The 9,625-nt window shown below is 44.5% G+C and overlaps 1 long non-coding RNA gene across 1 annotated transcript; it reads left to right on the top strand.

Annotated features, from left to right (window-relative positions):
• Window positions 1–2,579: 2,579 nt before the first annotated feature.
• On the top strand, window positions 2,580–4,847 carry LOC147962908 (uncharacterized). The gene is made up of 2 exons (XR_015608634.1): window positions 2,580–3,302; window positions 4,303–4,847. It is a non-coding gene; the product is annotated as an uncharacterized LOC147962908 (long non-coding RNA).
• Window positions 4,848–9,625: the final 4,778 nt, after the last annotated feature.

Below are 9,625 nucleotides of genomic sequence, written 5' to 3' on the forward strand. Positions count from 1 at the left end.
TGGAATCTCCAACATTTGACAGTAGAGAATTATGGAGGTGCATCTTGTCCTAGCTGTCTCTGGTCTAATCTCCTGCCAATGTTACGTTCACTTGGATTCGTTAAATGTTGTAGCATTCAAAGCATAACATTCTTTGAACCACTTTGTCATGAAGAAGTGTCGGATAATCTTCATCCTCTTGGAGAGTTATATACTTATATATTAACAATTGTAGCTCCCTCACATCTATTGGTTGTTGTATGACTTCTCTCTTCTATAATGCAAAGGCAGAGCTCCTGCCGTTCACGTCAAAAGCATCTATTGGAGTGTCTGAAGCAAGCAGCAGCAGCGGCATCATGGGATTCTCATCCCTTGCTAGACTAATTACTCATTGATTCAGAGGATTATTGAGTCTTGATGAATTCCTGACACCAGCTTATCTGACTGCTGTAAAGTACATGACATCCCTGTTCGGTTGCTGTGAACTACCCTTTTGCATGGCTATTAGAAATTGATCGCATAGCGTTGGTTCGTAGCACTCTGTATACTATCATTGTTGTCGTCGGTATTCAATTTACAGCTATTATGTGTGGAACAGCTTAGAACTTAGTGAGGAAGATATGTAGTATTTGAGTGGAGAAATCTGATGAATAATTTGTGTTGAAATTTGTGGGTACGCATCTGGCTGGTATTTTGAATGTTGCAAGGTAGTACATAGAATTCCGCAAATGTTTTATCGTTCACTGATAACGCGTCTCGGTTTGGCTTCAGTGTGCTCCAGGACTGAATAAACACTTCAAATTACCAGCACAGCCGCCGGGCCGGAGATGGGAGACTGGAGTGTTGGATGATCATACTCTGAGCTACATACATTAAGTTACCTAAAGCCTTTACCGCAGCATATAAGCAGCAGTGCCTCGACTAGGTGGCATTCATGACTTTACTGAAGAGTTATCGTGCATGTTTCTCTAGTCACCTAGCTACTCCTCTGTTTCCTCCGTTCCTACATCAAATTCGAATCCTGTATGAACCTAGTTCCAAACTTCAGTCCGAAATCGGGAGAATCGAGCAAGTGCCATCTCCGTCAGAACACCCTGCATCCACGAATCATTCATGGTAATCAAGAGACTGAGATTCTGCGACATGAGAGACAGACAAAGAGATTCAGACTTGGGAGCAACATTCATCATATCAAAGAGGTTGGCTGGCTTCCGGTTTAGCTTTTGAGGTGTTCTCCACTTCTGAGTCAGAAAGAAAGAAAGAAAGAAAAAATCTCTACAAAAGATATTAATGAGAAGAAAGAAAAACAGCATAGGTTTCCCAAAAATATGCGCCCACTTGCCGTCTTAGCATCCACTTGTCCAACTAGTACCAATTAACAGTCTCTTCTTCTCCTCTAATTTAGCATCCACTTTTGCTCTACTTTAGAGCTGACACTGCAGCTGCTACCCCAGAAGTCACGGGTGGGTGTCCTCTAGATATCATTCATGTACCAACTTTAAGTTCAGTCCAAGAACGACAATTATTGAGATCGATGTAGTTATTTCCAACTTGTCAAAACAGGACAAAGTCTACATTATTTCTGGGCAACAGCGATGTTGGAAGGCCAGAAACATAAATACAGGGAAGGCTACTGCGACTACTTGCCAACCAAACCAAGAGGGGCATGGCAATGGCAAAGGGGGTCATGACTTTGCTATGCCCATTTCTGGCCATCCTGTCGATCGGCATGGCAACCACCAGCGACAAGGCCACGTTGCTTGCTTTCAAAGCTCAGGCCAGTGATGGTGTCTCACTGGCCTCCTAGAACGTCAACACCAGCTTATGTAGCTGGGAAGGCGTCGCGTGCAGCCACCGGAGGCCAATACGGGTGATGGCGCTCAGATTGAACAGCGGAAAGGTGTGGTAACACCCGGGGGTCCCGACCCCCTTTTATCTAGCCGTTCACCCTTGATGAGATTTGTGCCCTTGTCTGCCTAACAGCAAAGCATTAGCAGCAGTTGCCTATTTATCTAGTCCATTTGACCAAGCTAATGGGGGGCGCTCCTAGGGACAAGTAGGGTGTAGGGGTAGGCAGAGTAGGCAAAAGATGCTAGGCCCTCCTCCATGTTGGTCTGACTGGCTGATTACTATTGAAAAGACAAGACGTGGGCGAAGCATGTGGCGCATACACGCATGCAATAGGTGCTGGGTCTGGGAGCTAATCCTGACATGAGTGACAGGCAGGTCACAGTAACTAGTCATACGTGAAGAGAGAAAGATGAGAAAGGAGAGAAGAGAGAGAGAGCCCGCATCACTACTGGTCTGTAATGTGAGAGAAATGAAAAAATGAGAAGAGAGAGAGAGCAGTGCCCATGTGAGTTCATTTTCTTTATGTACGCGGCGGTGTCAGGAATCTCAAATAAACAATGCCCTATGCAGCCATTGGGATTACTGTTCGTGTTATCTGCAAAACGCAAGGACTAGACAGGGTGTTGTCCAGATCCCGATAGAAGTGAAAGTGACGTGAACGGCGTGGATAGTGGGATGTCCCTGCACCCGGGAGTTAAAAATCCTGTCTCATTGAACAGCACCGGGCTCGCTGGAGCATTTTCCCCAGCCATCGTTCCCTGACGTTCGTGCGGACGCTCGACCTGTGCTCCAACTCGCCTGCAGAGGCTCATCTTGGATGACAACTCCTTCTCCGGCATAATCCCGGTAAATCTAAGCTCCTGCACTAGCTTGACCACAATGGGATTGCGCAACAACACACTTGGTGGGGGCATCCCGGCTGAGCTCGGCGAGAAGCTCATGTTCCTGGAAGTGATCGATCTGAGTAACATGTTAGCGATATTGTAGAGATCCTAACTACCTGACCGGATGTCTACTCCCTTTGCTGTATAGATAAGCCTGGACGTGTGCGTGTAGTTGAGATTGTAACAACCTGATGTAATCTTCTCTTGATCGGCAAGTTTGCCCATATATATAAACTGCAGCCGGCATGGCTCCAGATGCACGGAACCAAATCCATTGCCATCTACTCTTTCATGGTAACAGAGCCTCCTTATCTGAAACCTTGAGACGTCCAACACCATGACTTCCCATCACTGGTGCGCTCCTTCGGCAGACGTCCGGCGCCATCACTTCCACCTTTGCCGGCGCCATGGCATCGCCCCTCTGTATCCGTCCCCAACTTCGCCCAGCTGGTCACCATCAACCTCGCCGGCGCCACGTACCTGCTATGGAGGGCGCAGATCGTTCCGATCCTGCGAGGCCATCATCTGTTTGGCTTCGTCAACGGGTCTTTGGTTGCTCCCCCCAGGCGTGTGCCGGCATCATCTGAGGTGAGTCACTGGTAGGAGTAATGCTATCTGATTCCTGTCTTAGTGCTAGGTACAGGATATGAACCAACAACTTCATTGTGGGCATTAAAAAGCACATCCTTGTCCCCTAATATACTAATTACTCACGAGTCTGTCTATTGCTCGTAGAAAACGTGTTATTTGGAGACCCTTCGTGTTCTTCAGTCTGGCGCCCGCCTCTTCGTGTTCTTCAGTTCGGCCGCTGCTAGGACTCAGCCCACCCTCACCCTTTGGCCTCGCGAGTAATCGGCGTCGGTGAGCAGGGGTGGAAGTGGGCTGTCATCAGGGGCCTCCCAGTGAGTAGGGGCTCGGCGAAGCGGAGGCCGCACCAGGCAGGTGTTTGACGAATTGCCCAATCACGTGCGCGACGCCCTCCCTGTCTTCCTTCGATCTCCCTGCTCTTGCCAATCACTTAACATCGCAAGAAATACTTTGACATGCTAATATTCCTCCTACTGTTAAAGGAAACGGGTTTCTAGATTCAATCCATAGTTAGTGCTAATATTCCTCCCAATATCGATCATATGTTCCGTGTCCTCTTACACCCTAGTGCCAATTGACCCTTTTTTCACAAACTAGCCAAAATCTACTGCTAATGTTCAGAAATTGTTGTGTGTTTAGACGTTTAACGACTTTGTTAAATATCTGTTGCTCATGTTGAAGGAGGAGGTAAGATGTTGACTTAGACATGGATACAGTCATTTGGTTACTTAGATCATGTTATTTGGTTACTTAGATCATGTTATCATTCTCATTGTAACTGAATTGAGGATCCAGTAATTCCATGCAAGATTTTGAAATACAGATGCTCTATTTTCCTCGATCTCTCTGCTCTTGCCAATCACTTAACATCGCAACAAATACTTTGACATGCCCAGTCCGGTTACTGTTAAAGGAAACGGGTTTCTAGATTCAATCATTAGTTAGTGCTAATATTCCGCCCAATATCTATCATATGTTCAGTGTCCTCTTAACTTTCCAGGCCAATATGGTTAGTGAGAAGAAAGGTCCGGAGACGCGCTGCAACCTTGGCTGTGCCCCAAATTAACTTCAGCACCTAACACGTGAAGTACGTGCGAGCTTGTGGAACAAAGACTCGATAAGACGACAAAGTTGCAGCTGAGACCACTTACCTACAGAAAAACATTTGGAGATCTTTGGCGCAATTCTATTCTTCATAATGACACAGATCAAATTTAAATCCGCATCAATGCTCATGCATCACCGTGGATTAAAGTGGAAGTGGTCCAGCATGTTCTGGACTTGCTAAGGGGCTCTTTTAAAGAGTTCCCAAAAATAGATTCAGAAGATTCAGAATGTGAATTCAACAAGATGTTCAGTGCACTGCGGTAAGTAACTAAATTGTTTGGTAAAAAAAGGCTCATGCTAAGAAGTTCGAAGTTCCCAGTTGTTCAGTGCACTACGACAAGTACAACTGGTTGACATCGCTGGAATTATTTGATGTAGGGTATACTATGTGAAGGAAATATGCCCTAGAGGCAATAATAAATTTGTTATTTATATTTCCTTATAGCATGTTAAATGTTTATTATTCATGCTAAAATTTATTAACCGAAAACTTAGTACATGTGTGAATACATAGACAAAACAGAGTGTCCCTAGTATGCATCTACTTGACTAGCTCATTAATCAAAGATGGTTATGTTTCCTGACCATAGACATGTGTTGTCATTTGATGAATACGGAAATAGATACTACCGAAAACGGACATGGAACCAATACAATGCAGACATGAAAACAGAAGTGGGCATTGACTGGAACTTAAAACCCCCCATTGAGTCATAGAGAAATACACATAAAAAATAAATTTAATAAATTATTAATATGTCTACTATCATTATCTTAGCAACTTAACGTAGTATTGTAGTAGCACTGGACAATTGCGTATCGGGTCAAGATGAGTACATGTGTGGTAGTAAAAGTTAGGCCTCAAATGATCCATTCTACTCATTGTGTTATTGTGTGTTGTTTATTGGTTGGGCTACACAGAAGCCATAGGTCTATAGTCAAAACAGAAATTCCATATTCACGGAAACGGAAAGTTTCAATTCCATGCATGTTCCATCGGAAAACAAAATTCCGTTTTTGTTTTCATTTCCGCATAAAAAAATCATTTCCACCTCCATTTTGCAAATTCCTCTTTCCGTTTCAATATTTCCTCTCGGTTTTCATTTTTCCACTGGAAAAACGGAAAGTTTCCACTCCATTTGCATCCGTACCTTATAGTATATGAATATGAGCAGATTAACAAACTCGGATAGATAAATCTCCATGATGTAGATGATCTATCTTTATACCGATCAATCTTCACCGTTTGTCTCATATGGATTTAATTATATAATAATCGCCGTTTGTCTCTTTTAGATCATCTTCAAAGCAAGTACATGCGCATGATCCCAAAAATGTATAATTGCGATGTTGTCTCCATCCTACAGTCATTGTCTCCTAGCTAGCTAGCTCCATATCACTTTCCATTCAATTGGATTGGGAATCACATCACTAGTGGCTTATATGATAAAAGATAGACCCAAGAGCCATAGGTTTCACTAGTGGCTTATCTCAAGATAGCATAAGTATTACGGTCGGTGAACAAATTACTGTCGAGAAATTGATAGAAAAGTGAATAATTATGAGAATATCTAGGCATGATCTTGTATATAGGCATCACATCCGCGACAAGTAGACCGAAACGATTCTGCATGTACTACTATTACTCCACACATCGACCGCTATCCAGCATGCATCTAGAGTATTAAGTTCATAAGAACAAAGTTATGCATTAAGCAAGATGACATGATGTAGAGGGATAAACTCAAGCAATATGATATAAACCGCATATTTTTATCCTCGATGGCAACAATACAATACATGCCTTGCTGCCCGTGTTGTCACTGGGAAAGGACACCGCAAGATTGAACCCAAAGCTAAGCACTTCTCCCATTGCAAGAAAGATCAATCTAGTAGGCCAAACCAAACTGATAATTCAAAGAGACTTGCAAAGATAACCAATCATACATAAAGATTTCAGAGAAAATCAAATATTGTTCATAGATAAACTTGAGCATAAACCCACAATTCATCCGATCTCGACAAACACATCGCAAAAAGAGTTACATCTAATAGATCTCCAAGAAGATCGAGGAGAACATTGTATTGAGATCCAAAGAGAGAGAAGAAGCCATCTAGCTAATAACTATGGACCCGAAGGTCCGTGGTAAACTGCTCACACATCATCGGAGACGATATGGTGTTGATGTAGAAGCCTTCCGTGATCGATTCCCCCTCCGGCGGAGCTCCGGAAAAGGCCCCAAGATGGGATCTCTTGGGTACATAAGCTTTTAGGCGGTGAAAATAGGGTTTTGTGGTGCTCCTGGATGTTTTCGGGGCATACAGACATATATAGGAGGAAGAAGTAGGTCGGTGGAGTTACGAGGGCCCACGAGGGTGGGGGCGCACCTCCCTGCCTCGTCGCCTCCTCATTGATTGCTTGACGTCTACTCCAAGTTCCCTAGATCACGTTTGTTCCAATAATAACTCTCCCGAAGGTTTCATTCCGTTTGATATTCCTTTTCTGCGAAACACTGAAATAGACAAGAAAACAACAATTTGTAGTGGGCCTTGGGTTAGTAGGTTAGTCCCAAAAATAATATAAAAGTGTATAAATAAGCCCATTAACTTCCAAAACAGATAATATAATAGCATGTAACAATCAAAAATTATAGATACGTTGGAGACGTATCACTCACCGCCGGCGACCAACCCCGCTGCTACCTCCATCTTCTTCCTCTCTGCCTCATTTTTCTTTTTCTCTCTCTCTCTCCCTATGGTTTGGCTCACCCTCCCATGTCCTTGCCCATGCAGGTCGTCGCCATGGACGACTAGGAGGTCGCTACCTTGGCTGTGAAGAGGATCCCCATGTTGCCGGTTTGCTCGGCCATGGGTCTGGGCCCTCTACAGCAGCCATCGCTGGATCTGGTCTGCCGCTTCCCTTCTAAACTCTGGCGACCCCTGCCGGCACTAGATCGAACCATTGCTGCCATTGACAGCATGCACAAGATCGGATTTTTTTTGGTTTTGATATTAATAGTAGTAGCGCGAGTAGCACCCACGCTACTACTACAAGTTAGTTGTAGCGCCGTAGTAGTAGTGCGGGCACCCACGCTACTACTAGCTGATTAACCTGCGCAACTACTAGGATTTTTCCCTAGTAGTGATGATTAAAAATAGTATCGCGTGATGTTAAAGGATTTCGAGATCCCTGGAAGGTTCTACAAGAGAGCCCCCTAGCCATGCAAGGGTTATTGGTGTTAATTTCCCACACAAGAGGGCTTTCACACTCAGCAAAGAAGAGAGACTCAACATGAAAAAAGTGAGGAGTGAAATGAAGCAGAATGAATTGTATGACAGGTTGACGACGGAGATGTATCCAACTGTTTGAAAGGAAACTAAGGAGTCAATGATGATGCAGAAGACTCTAACACTAACAGATAACTAGCAGATGGGAGGGCATGATGTAACTCCCACGATGCGGCTATATCTCCCACGTGTCGGAGCACGACTTAGAGGCATAACCGCATAGTAGGCATGTCGCAAGAGTGGTAATCTTTACACATCCCATGTACTGAATAAGAGAGGGATAAAGATTGGCTTACAATCGCCACTTCACACAATACATAAATATAGCATTACATCATCCAGAATACAATCAAGGTCCGACTACGGAACCAAATAAAGAAAGATAACCCCTAATGCGAAAGATCCCCGATCGCCCCAACTAGGCTCCTCTACTGATTGAAAGGAAAACGAAACAACACAACGATCATGATCCTCATCGAGCTCCCACTTGAGCTCAGTTGCGTCACCTACATTGCTATCATCGGCACCTGCAAACTGTTTGGAAGTATCTGTGAGTCACGAGGACTCAACAATCTCACACCCGCGAGATCAGGACTATTTAAGCTCATGGGTAGGAAAAGGTAGTGAGGTGGAGCTGCAGCAAGCACTAAGCATATATGGTGGCTAACATACGCAAATAAGAGCGAGAAGAGAAGCGACGCAACGGTCGTGAAGCTAGAAATGATCAAGAAGTGATCCTGAAAGCTACTTACGTTCAAGCATAACTCCAAAACCGTGTTCACTTCCCGGACTCCGCCGGAAAGAGACCATCACGGCTACACACGCGGTTGATGCATTTTAATTAAGTTAAGTGTCGAGTTCTCTACAGCCGGATAATAATAAATTCCCATCTACCCATAACTTCGGGCACGGCTTTCGAAAGTTCTAACCCTGCAGGGGTGTCCCAACTTAGCCCATCACAAGCTCTCACGGTCAACGAAGGATATTCCTTCTCCCAGGAAGACCCGATCAGACTCGGAATCCCGGTTACAACACATTCCGACAATGGTAACACAAGACAAGCAAAAGCCAACCGAATGTGCCGACAAATCCCGATAGGAGCTGCACATATCTCGTTCTCAGGGCACACTGGATAAGCAATCCGTACAAGTAAAACCACACCTCAAGTTTCCCCGAGGTGGCGCTGTAAGGGGCTCTAGTTTGGACCAACACTCAGAGAAGCACTGGCCCGGGGGGGGGGGGGGTTAAAATAAAGATGACCCTTGAGTCTGTAGAACCTAAGGGCAAAAAGGCTTAGGTGGCAAACGTTAAAACCAAGTGGGCCTTGCTAGAGGAGTTTTAATCAAAACGAACTGTCAAGGGGTTCCCATTATAACCCAACCGCGTAAGGAATGCAAAATCAAGGAACATAACACCGGTATGATGGAAACTAGAGCGGCAAGAGTGGAATAAAACACCAGGAAAAAAGGCCAAGCTTTCCACCCTTTTCCAAGTATATAGGTGCATTAAAGTAAACAAGATATAGTAATGATATCCCAACAATAAACATGTTCCAACAAGGAACAAACTCCATCTTCACCTGCAACTAGCAACTCTATAAGAGGGGCTGAGCAAAGTGGTAACATAGCCAAACAACGGTTTGCTAGGAAAGGTGGGTTACAGGCTTGTCATGGCAATATGGGAGGCAGGATATAGCAAGTGGTAGGTATTGATGTCTACTACACAGCCTTCTTCTTGTAGACCTTGTTGGGTCTCCAAGTGCAGAGGTTTGTAGGACAGTAGCAAATTTCCCTCAAGTGGATGACCTAAGGTTTATCAATCCGTAGGAGGCATAGGATGAAGATGGTCTCTCTCAAGCAACTCTGCAACCAAATAATAAAGAGTCTCTTGTGTCCCCAACACACCCAATACAATGATAAGTTGTATAG

Source organism: Triticum urartu, chromosome 6A, assembly GCF_056163025.1.
Source record: "Triticum urartu cultivar PI428250 chromosome 6A, HENAU_Tu73, whole genome shotgun sequence".
In the NCBI taxonomy this organism is placed as follows: domain Eukaryota; kingdom Viridiplantae; phylum Streptophyta; class Magnoliopsida; order Poales; family Poaceae; genus Triticum; species Triticum urartu.